This window comes from Nerophis lumbriciformis, unplaced genomic scaffold, assembly GCF_033978685.3.
Source record: "Nerophis lumbriciformis unplaced genomic scaffold, RoL_Nlum_v2.1 HiC_scaffold_46, whole genome shotgun sequence".
Classification (NCBI taxonomy): Eukaryota; Metazoa; Chordata; class Actinopteri; order Syngnathiformes; family Syngnathidae; genus Nerophis; species Nerophis lumbriciformis.
In genome coordinates this window covers 122,501-135,000 of record NW_027316588.1, presented here as the reverse complement: position 1 = coordinate 135,000, position 12,500 = coordinate 122,501, and positions in this window count along the sequence as shown.

Below are 12,500 nucleotides of genomic sequence, written 5' to 3'. Positions count from 1 at the left end.
CGGAAATTTGACTAAGTGCCATCATTTTAGAGTACCAGGACTATAGCTGGGGAATTGGAGCCCTCTGGTGGACACTCGCTGCAAATGCACCCTGAATTAAACACATTATTTCCAGTTCTTTTGGGGCCCTATTTTCAGGCGTAAATTTGACTAAGTGTCTAGGGGCATGTCCCTTTAAGAAGGCCGACCTGCTATGGTTCTCCACCTGGGTCTGGAACGCCAAATTAGTCCCTCTCCTCGCTGGAAGTCCAAAAAAAAGGCGTGAATTTGACTAAGTGCCTAGGAGGATGTCCCTTTAAGAAGGCCGACGTGCTATGGTTCTCCACCTGGGTCAGGAAAGCAAAATGGTCCCTCTCCTCGCTGGAAGTCCAAAAAAAAGGCGTGAATTTGACTAAGTGCCTAGGAGCATTTCCCTTTAAGAAGGCCGACGTGCTATGGTTCTCCACCCGGGTACGGAAAGCAAAATTAGTCCCTCTCCTCGCTGGAAGTCCAAAAAAAAGGCGTAAATTTGACTAAGTGCCTAGGAGGATGTCCCTTAAAGAAGGCCGACGTGCTATGGTTCTCCACCTGGGTCTGGAACGCCAAATTAGTCCCTCTCCTCGCTGGAAGTCCAAAAAAAAGGCGGAAATTTGACTAAGTGCCTAGGAGGATGTCCCTTTAAGAAGGCCGACGTGCTATGGTTCTCCACCCGGGTCCGGAACTCAAAATTAGTCCCTCTCCTAGCTGGAAGTCCAAAAAAAAGGCGTGAATTTGACTAAGTGCCTAGGAGGATGTCCCTTTAAGAAGGCCGACGTGCTATGGTTCTCCACCTGGGTCAGGAAAGCAAAATTGTCCCTCTCCTCGCTGGAAGTCCAAAAAAAAGGCGTGAATTTGACTAAGTGCCTAGGAGCATTTCCCTTTAAGAAGGCAGACGTGCTATGGTTCTCCACCCGGGTACGGAAAGCAAAATTAGTCCCTCTCCTCGCTGGAAGTCCAAAAAAAAGGCGTAAATTTGACTAAGTGCCTAGGAGGATGTCCCTTTAAGAAGGCCGACCTGCTATGGTTCTCCACCTGGGTACGGAACGCCAAATTAGTCCCTCTCCTCGCTGGAAGTCCAAAAAAAAGGCGGAAATTTGACTAAGTGCCTAGGAGGATGTCCCTTTAAGAAGGCCGACGTGCTATGGTTCTCCACCCGGGTCCAGAACTCAAAATTAGTCCCTCTCCTAGTTGGAAGTCATCAAAAAAAGGCGGAAATTTGACTAAGTGCCATCATTTTAGAGTACCAGGACTATAGTGGGGGAATTGGAGCCCTCTGGTGGACACTCGCTGCAAATGCACCCTGAATTAAAGACATTATTTCCAGTTCTTTTGGGGCCCTATTTTCAGGCGTAAATTTGACTAAGTGTCTAGGGGCATGTCCCTTTAAGAAGGCCGACCTGCTATGGTTCTCCACCTGGGTCAGGAAAGCAAAATTGTCCCTCTCCTCGCTGGAAGTCCAAAAAAAAGGCGTGAATTTGACTAAGTGCCTAGGAGGATGTCCCTTTAAGAAGGCCGACGTGCTATGGTTCTCCACCTGGGTCAGGAAAGCAAAATTGTCCCTCTCCTCGCTGGAAGTCCAAAAAAAAGGCGTGAATCTGACTAAGTGCCTAGGAGCATTTCCCTTTAAGAAGGCCGACGTGCTATGGTTCTCCACCCGGGTACGGAAAGCAAAATTAGTCCCTCTCCTCGCTGGAAGTCCAAAAAAAAGGCGTGAATTTGACTAAGTGCCTAGGAGGATGTCCCTTAAAGAAGGCCGACGTGCTATGGTTCTCCACCTGGGTCTGGAACGCCAAATTAGTCCCTCTCCTCGCTGGAAGTCCAAAAAAAAGGCGTAAATTTGACTAAGTGCCTAGGAGGATGTCCCTTTAAGAAGGCCGACGTGCTATGGTTCTCCACCTGGGTCAGGAAAGCAAAATTGTCCCTCTCCTCGCTGGAAGTCCAAAAAAAAGGCGTAAATTTGACTAAGTGCCTAGGAGGATGTCCCTTAAAGAAGGCCGACGTGCTATGGTTCTCCACCTGGGTCTGGAACGCCAAATTAGTCCCTCTCCTCGCTGGAAGTCCAAAAAAAAGGCGGAAATTTGACTAAGTGCCTAGGAGGATGTCCCTTTAAGAAGGCCGACGTGCTATGGTTCTCCACCTGGGTCAGGAAAGCAAAATTGTCCCTCTCCTCGCTGGAAGTCCAAAAAAAAGGCGTAAATTTGACTAAGTGCCTAGGAGGATGTCCCTTTAAGAAGGCTGACCTGCTATGGTTCTCCACCCGGGTGCGGAAAGCAAAATTAGTCCCTCTCCTCGCTGGAAGTCCAAAAAAAAAAGGCGTGAATTTGACTAAGTGCCTAGGAGCATTTCCCTTTAAGAAGGCCGACGTGCTATGGTTCTCCACCTGGGTCAGGAAAGCAAAATTGTCCCTCTCCTCGCTGGAAGTCCAAAAAAAAGGCGTGAATTTGACTAAGTGCCTAGGAGCATTTCCCTTTAAGAAGGCCGACGTGCTATGGTTCTCCACCTGGGTCAGGAAAGCAAAATTGTCCCTCTCCTCGCTGGAAGTCCAAAAAAAAGGCGTGAATTTGACTAAGTGCCTAGGAGCATTTCCCTTTAAGAAGGCCGACGTGCTATGGTTCTCCACCTGGGTCAGGAAAGCAAAATTGTCCCTCTCCTCGCTGGAAGTCCAAAAAAAAGGCGTGAATTTGACTAAGTGCCTAGGAGCATTTCCCTTTAAGAAGGCCGACGTGCTATGGTTCTCCACCTGGGTCAGGAAAGCAAAATTGTCCCTCTCCTCGCTGGAAGTCCAAAAAAAAGGCGTGAATTTGACTAAGTGCCTAGGAGGATGTCCCTTTAAGAAGGCCGACGTGCTATGGTTCTCCACCTGGGTCAGGAAAGCAAAATTGTCCCTCTCCTCGCTGGAAGTCCAAAAAAAAGGCGTGAATTTGACTAAGTGCCTAGGAGCATTTCCCTTTAAGAAGGCCGACGTGCTATGGTTCTCCACCTGGGTCAGGAAAGCAAAATTGTCCCTCTCCTCGCTGGAAGTCCAAAAAAAAGGCGTGAATTTGACTAAGTGCCTAGGAGGATGTCCCTTTAAGAAGGCCGACGTGCTATGGTTCTCCACCTGGGTCAGGAAAGCAAAATTGTCCCTCTCCTCGCTGGAAGTCCAAAAAAAAGGCGTAAATTTGACTAAGTGCCTAGGAGGATGTCCCTTAAAGAAGGCCGACGTGCTATGGTTCTCCACCTGGGTCTGGAACGCCAAATTAGTCCCTCTCCTCGCTGGAAGTCCAAAAAAAAGGCGGAAATTTGACTAAGTGCCTAGGAGGATGTCCCTTTAAGAAGGCCGACGTGCTATGGTTCTCCACCCGGGTCCGGAACTCAAAATTAGTCCCTCTCCTAGTTGGAAGTCATCAAAAAAAGGCGGAAATTTGACTAAGTGCCATCATTTTAGAGTACCAGGACTATAGTGGGGGAATTGGAGCCCTCTGGTGGACACTCGCTGCAAATGCACCCTGAATTAAAGACATTATTTCCAGTTCTTTTGGGGCCCTATTTTCAGGCGTAAATTTGACTAAGTGTCTAGGGGCATGTCCCTTTAAGAAGGCCGACCTGCTATGGTTCTCCACCTGGGTCTGGAACGCCAAATTAGTCCCTCTCCTCGCTGGAAGTCCAAAAAAAAGGCGTGAATTTGACTAAGTGCCTAGGAGGATGTCCCTTTAAGAAGGCCGACGTGCTATGGTTCTCCACCTGGGTCAGGAAAGCAAAATTGTCCCTCTCCTCGCTGGAAGTCCAAAAAAAAGGCGTGAATTTGACTAAGTGCCTAGGAGCATTTCCCTTTAAGAAGGCCGACGTGCTATGGTTCTCCACCCGGGTGCGGAAAGCAAAATTAGTCCCTCTCCTCGCTGGAAGTCCAAAAAAAAGGCGGAAATTTGACTAAGTGCCTAGGAGGATGTCCCTTTAAGAAGGCTGACCTGCTATGGTTCTCCACCCGGGTACGGAAAGCAAAATTAGTCCCTCTCCTCGCTGGAAGTCCAAAAAAAAGGCGTGAATTTGACTAAGTGCCTAGGAGGATGTCCCTTTAAGAAGGCCGACGTGCTATGGTTCTCCACCTGGGTCAGGAAAGCAAAATTGTCCCTCTCCTCGCTGGAAGTCCAAAAAAAAGGCGTGAATTTGACTAAGTGCCTAGGAGCATTTCCCTTTAAGAAGGCCGACGTGCTATGGTTCTCCACCTGGGTCAGGAAAGCAAAATTGTCCCTCTCCTCGCTGGAAGTCCAAAAAAAAGGCGTGAATTTGACTAAGTGCCTAGGAGCATTTCCCTTTAAGAAGGCCGACGTGCTATGGTTCTCCACCTGGGTCAGGAAAGCAAAATTGTCCCTCTCCTCGCTGGAAGTCCAAAAAAAAGGCGTGAATTTTTGGGGCCCTATAATTAGTCCCTCTCCTAGCTGGAAGTCCAAAAAAAAAGGCGTGAATTTGACTAAGTGCCTAGGAGGATGTCCCTTTAAGAAGGCCGACGTGCCTTGGTTCTACACCTGGGTACGGAACGCCAAATTAGTCCCTCTCCTCGCTGGAAGTCCAAAAAAAAGGCGTGAATTTGACTAAGTGCCTAGGAGGATGTCCCTTTAAGAAGGCTGACCTGCTATGGTTCTCCACCCGGGTACGGAAAGCAAAATTAGTCCCTCTCCTCGCTGGAAGTCCAAAAAAAAGGCGTAAATTTGACTAAGTGCCTAGGAGGATGTCCCTTAAAGAAGGCCGACGTGCTATGGTTCTCCACCTGGGTCTGGAACGCCAAATTAGTCCCTCTCCTCGCTGGAAGTCCAAAAAAAAGGCGTGAATTTGACTAAGTGCCTAGGAGGATGTCCCTTTAAGAAGGCCGACGTGCTATGGTTCTCCACCTGGGTCAGGAAAGCAAAATTGTCCCTCTCCTCGCTGGAAGTCCAAAAAAAAGGCGTGAATTTGACTAAGTGCCTAGGAGCATTTCCCTTTAAGAAGGCCGACGTGCTATGGTTCTCCACCCGGGTACGGAAAGCAAAATTAGTCCCTCTCCTCGCTGGAAGTCCAAAAAAAAGGCGTAAATTTGACTAAGTGCCTAGGAGGATGTCCCTTTAAGAAGGCTGACCTGCTATGGTTCTCCACCCGGGTGCGGAAAGCAAAATTAGTCCCTCTCCTCGCTGGAAGTCCAAAAAAAAGGCGGAAATTTGACTAAGTGCCTAGGAGCATTTCCCTTTAAGAAGGCCGACCTGCTATGGTTCTCCACCCGGGTCCGGAACTCAAAATTAGTCCCTCTCCTAGTTGGAAGTCATCAAAAAAAGGCGGAAATTTGACTAAGTGCCATCATTTTAGAGTACCAGGACTATAGCTGGGGAATTGGAGCCCTCTGGTGGACACTCGCTGCAAATGCACCCTGAATTAAACACATTATTTCCAGTTCTTTTGGTGTTCCCGGGGAATGAGAGGCCTTTTGTGGGCCAGAAAGAGTGGGGGACCCTTGGAGCCCCTATTTTCAGACAGTTTGGCTTATTTCGGTGACGCCGGGGCGTCCATCAGGTCTTCCCGGGGAATGAGAGGCCTTTTGTGGCCATATGTCAACAAAAGAGTGGGGAAATGGAGCCCTCCGGTGGACTCCCGCTGCAAATGCACCCCCCAAATTAAAGACATTAATTCCAGGCCTTTTGGGGCCCTATATTCAGACGGTGTGTAGCCCTCCAGTGGACTCCCGCCTCCAATGCACCCCCCAAATTAAAGGCATCACCCCCCAAATTAAAGGCATCATTTCCAGTTCTTTTGGGGCCCTATTTTCAGACAGTTTGGCGGATTTCCTTGACGCCGGGGAGTCCTACAGGTGTTCCCGGGGAATGAGAGGCCTTTTGTGGGCCAGAAAGAGTGGGGAACCCTTGGAGCCCCTATTTTCAGACAGTTTGGCTTATTTCGGTGACGCCGGGGCGTCCATCAGGTCTTCCCGGGGAATGAGAGGCCTTTTGTGGCCATATGTCAACAAAAGAGTGGGGAAATGGAGCCCTCCGGTGGACTCCCGCTGCAAATGCACCCCCCAAATTAAAGACATTAATTCCAGGCCTTTTGGGGCCCTATATTCAGACGGTGTGTAGCCCTCCAGTGGACTCCCGCCTCCAATGCACCCCCCAAATTAAAGGCATCACCCCCCAAATTAAAGGCATCATTTCCAGTTCTTTTGGGGCCCTATTTTCAGACAGTTTGGCGGATTTCCTTGACGCCGGGGAGTCCTACAGGTGTTCCCGGGGAATGAGAGGCCTTTTGTGGGCCAGAAAGAGTGGGGAACCCTTGGAGCCCCTATTTTCAGACAGTTTGGCTTATTTCGGTGACGCCGGGGCGTCCATCAGGTCTTCCCGGGGAATGAGAGGCCTTTTGTGGCCATATGTCAACAAAAGAGTGGGGAAATGGAGCCCTCCGGTGGACTCCCGCTGCAAATGCACCCCCCAAATTAAATACATTAATTCCAGGCCTTTTGGGGCCCTATATTCAGACGGTGTGGAGCCCTCCAGTGGACTCCCGCCTCCAATGCACCCCCATAATTATAGACATCACCCCCCAAATTAAACACATTATTTCCAGTTCTTTTGGGCCCCTATTTTCAGCCGGTTTGGCGTATTTCCTTGACGCCGGGGAGTCCTACAGGTGTTCCCGGGGAATGAGAGGCCTTTTGTGGGCCAGAAAGAGTGGGGAACCCTTGGAGCCCCTATTTTCAGACAGTTTGCCGTATTTCGGTGACGCCGGGGCGTCCGTCAGGTCTTCCCGGGGAATGTGAGGCCTTTCGTGGGCCATATTTTCAGACAGATTGGCCTGTTTCAGTGACGCCGAGGCGTCCATCAGGTCTTCCCGGGGAGTGTGAGGCCTTTTGGGGCCCTATTTTCAGACAGAAAAAAAAGAAAAGTAACCCTTACACTACAAAGGACAGCGGGGAAACGCCCCCCCCAGCAAAGTCACAGGGGAAGTGGGGTAGACAAGTGGAGAGTGTCTGGGGAAAAGTCCACAAAATGATCAAAAATCACACCCAGGTACGAGTGCCACAAGTCCCGCCGCGTTCCACCAGTGTCACGGGGTGCCTGACATGTCCAAAACGCACCCAGCAAAGGCGCACTGTGATTGGGAAGAAAAGTTGGAAAAGTGGGCAAAAGTCCGGAAAAATGACCAAAAACCACACCCAGGTTAGAGCCCCACACGTCCTGCAGTCGCACCCGAGTCCTGGGATGCCCAACATGTCCAAAAAAATCAAAAAAAGCCCAAAAAATCAAAAAAATCCCCGGGCCGTATCTTGGACGCCGGCGTACCGCGTTCGGCCCTCGTGCCGTAGTTTGGCGACCGATTGTAAAAATTTGCCGCGACCGGCTAGTTTTTTTCCTTGGAGTAAATAGAGAGTAGATCCAGCAGAAAATATGCACTATAAACAAAGAGAGGGAGTTTGGAGGGGGGCAAAAACGCCCTCTTGGAACTTAGTCCCGCCGCGTTCCACCAGGGTTCCGGGGTGCCTGACATGTCCACGACGCACCCAGCAAAGGCGCACTGTGATTGGGAAGAAAAGTTGGGAAAGTGGGCAAAAGTCCCAAATTTGATTCAAAATCACACCCAGGTTCGAGTCCCACAAGTCCCGCCGCGTTCCACCAGGGTTCCGGGGTGCCTGACATGTCCACGACGCACCCAGCAAAGGCGCACTGTGATTGGGAAGAAAAGTTGGGAAAGTGGGCAAAAGTCCCGAATTTGGTCCAAAATCACACCCAGGTTCGAGTCCCACAAGTCCCGCCGCGTTCCACCAGGGTTCCGGGGTGCCTACAATGTCCACAACGCACCCAGCAAAGGCGCACTGTGATTGGGAAGAAAAGTTGGGAAAGTGGGCAAAAGTCCCGAATTTGGTCCAAAATCACACCCAGGTTCGAGTCCCACAAGTCCCGCCGCGTTCCACCAGTGTCTCGGGGTGCCTACAATGTCCACAACGCACCCAGCAAAGGCGCACTGTGATTGGGAAGAAAAGTTGGGAAAGTGGGCAAAAGTCCCGAATTTGGTCCAAAATCACACCCAGGTTCGAGTCCCACAAGTCCCGCCGCGTTCCACCAGGGTTCCGGGGTGCCTACAATGTCCACAACGCACCCAGCAAAGGCGCACTGTGATTGGGAAGAAAAGTTGGGAAAGTGGGCAAAAGTCCCGAATTTGGTCCAAAATCACACCCAGGTTCGAGTCCCACAAGTCCCGCCGCGTTCCACCAGTGTCTCGGGGTGCCTACAATGTCCACAACTTACCCAGCAAAGGCGCACTGTGATTGGGAAGAAAAGTTGGGAAAGTGGGCAAAAGTCCCGAATTTGGTCCAAAATCACCCAAAATCACACCCAGGTTCGAGTCCCACAAGTCCCGCCGCGTTCCACCAGGGTTCCGGGGTGCCTACAATGTCCACAACGCACCCAGCAAAGGCGCACTGTGATTGGGAAGAAAAGTTGGGAAAGTGGGCAAAAGTCCCGAATTTGGTCCAAAATCACACCCAGGTTCGAGTCCCACAAGTCCCGCCGCGTTCCACCAGTGTCTCGGGGTGCCTACAATGTCCACAACTCACCCAGCAAAGGCGCACTGTGATTGGGAAGAAAAGTTGGGAAAGTGGGCAAAAGTCCCGAATTTGGTCCAAAATCACACCCAGGTTCGAGTCCCACAAGTCCCGCCGCGTTCCACCAGGGTTCAGGGGCGCCTACAATGTCCACAACTTACCCAGCAAAGGCGCACTGTGATTGGGAAGAAAAGTTGGGAAAGTGGGCAAAAGTCCCGAATGTGGTCCAAAATCACACCCAGGTTCGAGTCCCACAAGTCCCGCCGCGTTCCACCAGGGTTCCGGGGTGCCTACAATGTCCACGACGCACCCAGCAAAGGCGCACTGTGATTGGGAAGAAAAGTTGGGAAAGTGGGCAAAAGTCCCGAATTTGGTCCAAAATCACACCCAGGTTCGAGTCCCACAAGTCCCGCCGCGTTCCACCAGGGTTCCGGGGTGCCTACAATGTCCACAACGCACCCAGCAAAGGCGCACTGTGATTGGGAAGAAAAGTTGGGAAAGTGGGCAAAAGTCCCGAATTTGGTCCAAAATCACACCCAGGTTCGAGTCCCACAAGTCCCGCCGCGTTCCACCGGTGTCCCGGGGGTGCCTGGCATGTCCACAACTTACCCAGCAAAGGCGCACTGTGATTGGGAAGAAAAGTTGGGAAAGTGGGCAAAAGTCCCGAATTTGGTCCAAAATCACACCCAGGTTCGAGTCCCACAAGTCCCGCCGCGTTCCACCAGGGTTCCGGGGTGCCTACAATGTCCACAACGCACCCAGCAAAGGCGCACTGTGATTGGGAAGAAAAGTTGGGAAAGTGGGCAAAAGTCCCGAATTTGGTCCAAAATCACACCCAGGTTCGAGTCCCGCAAGTCCCGCCGCGTTCCACCAGGGTTCCGGGGTGCCTACAATGTCCACAACGCACCCAGCAAAGGCGCACTGTGATTGGGAAGAAAAGTTGGGAAAGTGGGCAAAAGTCCCGAATTTGGTCCAAAATTATGCCCGGGTTGGAGTCCCACAAGTCCCGCCGCGTTCCACCAGGGTTCCGGGGTGCCTACAATGTCCACGACGCACCCAGCAAAGGCGCACTGTGATTGGGAAGAAAAGTTGGGAAAGTGGGCAAAAGTCCCGAATTTGGTCCAAAATCACACCCAGGTTCGAGTCCCACAAGTCCCGCCGCGTTCCACCAGGGTTCCGGGGTGCCTACAATGTCCACAACGCACCCAGCAAAGGCGCACTGTGATTGGGAAGAAAAGTTGGGAAAGTGGGCAAAAGTCCCGAATTTGGTCCAAAATCACACCCAGGTTCGAGTCCCACAAGTCCCGCCGCGTTCCACCAGGGTTCCGGGGCGCCTACAATGTCCACGACGCACCCAGCAAAGGCGCACTGTGATTGGGAAGAAAAGTTGGGAAAGTGGGCAAAAGTCCCGAATTTGGTCCAAAATCACACCCAGGTTCGAGTCCCACAAGTCCCGCCGCGTTCCACCAGGGTTCCGGGGTGCCTACAATGTCCACGACGCACCCAGCAAAGGCGCACTGTGATTGGGAAGAAAAGTTGGGAAAGTGGGCAAAAGTCCCGAATTTGGTCCAAAATCACACCCAGGTTCGAGTCCCACAAGTCCCGCCGCGTTCCACCAGTGTCTCGGGGGTGCCTACAATGTCCACAACTTACCCAGCAAAGGCGCACTGTGATTGGGAAGAAAAGTTGGGAAAGTGGGCAAAAGTCCCGAATTTGATCCAAAATTATGCCCGGGTTGGAGTACCACGAGTCCGGCCGCGTTCCACCGGTGTCCCGGGGGTGCCTGGCATGTCCACAACTTACCCAGCAAAGGCGCACTGTGATTGGGAAGAAAAGTTGGGAAAGTGGGCAAAAGTCCCGAATTTGATCCAAAATTATGCCCGGGTTGGAGTACCACGAGTCCGGCCGCGTTCCACCGGTGTCCCGGGGGTGCCTGCCATGTCCACGACGCACCCAGCAAAGGCGCACTGTGATTGGGAAGAAAAGTTGGGAAAGTGGGCAAAAGTCCCGAATTTGATCCAAAATTATGCCCGGGTTGGAGTACCACGAGTCCGGCCGCGTTCCACCGGTGTCCCGGGGGTGCCTGCCATGTCCACAACTTACCCAGCAAAGGCGCACTGTGATTGGGAAGAAAAGTTGGGAAAGTGGGCAAAAGTCCCGAATTTGATCCAAAATTATGCCCGGGTTGGAGTACCACGAGTCCGGCCGCGTTCCACCGGTGTCCCGGGGGTGCCTGCCATGTCCACAACTTACCCAGCAAAGGCGCACTGTGATTCAGAAGAAAAGTTGGGAAAGTGGGGAAAAAAAGGACCGGAAAATATCCAAAATTATGCCCGGGTTGGAGTACCACGAGTCCGGCCGCGTTCCACCGGTGTCCCGGGGGTGCCTGGCACGTCCACAACTTACCCAGCAAAGGCGCACTGTCAGTGGGGAAGACCAAACATGTCTCGGATTTTTTCCAAGTACCTTAACGAGAGAGGCTAAAAAGCACCTGTTTTTACCTTCTCTCGTTGTTGTACTTAGAAAAAAAACGAGAAAATAAAAAATCTGGGTTTTTTTCTAAGTACCTTAACGAGAGAGGCTAAAAAAAACCATTTTTTACCTTCTCTCGTTGTTGTACTTAGAAAAAAAACGAGAAAAAAATTTTTCCCCATTCATTTCAATGGGAGTTCATTTTTTTTTTGGGATTTTTTCTAAGTACCTTAACGAGAGAGGCTTAATTTTTCACCTACTTTTTACCTTCTCTCGATTTTTCGTTTTTTACCTGGTCGACCAAAACACCTCCATCTCGTTACTATGTGCACCATGTCTGACAGGCTGAAATCACAGGGAACGCGTCCGAGTCAAAGTGAGCTATTTTCGGACACAAATATGGTGTTTTTCCCCTCTATCCTCTGGTTCTTTTTTCAAACTGATCTTCCAGCATCTGAGCGACAGGGGCTCATGCAGACACCTGTGTCCGCCCGAGGGGCGCCTTCCCGGACACATATATGGTGCTTCCCCCCTCTTTACCCCGGTCCTTTTTCAAACTGATCTTCCAGCATCTGAGCGACAGGGGCTCATGCAGACACCTGTGTCCGCCCGAGGGGCGCCTTCCCGGACACATATATGGTGCTTCCCCCCTCTTTACCCCGGTCCTTTTTCAAACTGATCTTCCAGCATCTGAGCGACAGGGGCTCATGCAGACACCTGTGTCCGCCCGAGGGGCGCCTTCCCGGACACATATATGGTGCTTCCCCCCTCTTTACCCCGGTCCTTTTTCAAACTGCTCTTCCAGCATCTGAGCGACAGGGGCTCATGCAGACACCTGTGTCCGCCCGAGGGGCGCCTTCCCGGACACATATATGGTGCTTTCCCCCTCTTTACCCCGGTCCTTTTTCAAACTGCTCTTCCAGCTTCTGAGCGACAGGGGCTCATGCAGACACCTGTGTCCGCCTAAGGGGCGCTATCTCGGACACATTTTCAACTTTTCCCGCATGAATGAAATCCTGGAACTGATTCCACCCAGGTACTTAGGACTTCCAGGGCTTGAGCGACAGGGGCTCTGTCCGGAGCGTGTGTCCGCCTAGGGGGCGCTGTCCCGGACACATTTTCAACTTTTCCCGCATGGATGAAATCCTGGAACTGATTCCACCCAGGTACTTAGGGCTTCCAGGGCTTGAGCGACAGGGGCTCTGTCCGGAGCGTGTGTCCGCCTAGGGGGCGCTGTCTCGGACACATTTTCAACTTTTCCCGCATGGATGAAATCCTGGAACTGATTCCACCCAGGTACTTAGGGCTTCCAGGGCTTGAGCGACAGGGGCTCTGTCCGGAGCGTGTGTCCGCCTAGGTGGCGCTGTCTCGGACACATTTTCAACTTTTCCCGCATGAATGAAATCCTGGAACTGATTCCACCCAGGTACTTAGGGCTTCCAGGGCTTGAGCGACAGGGGCTCTGTCCGGA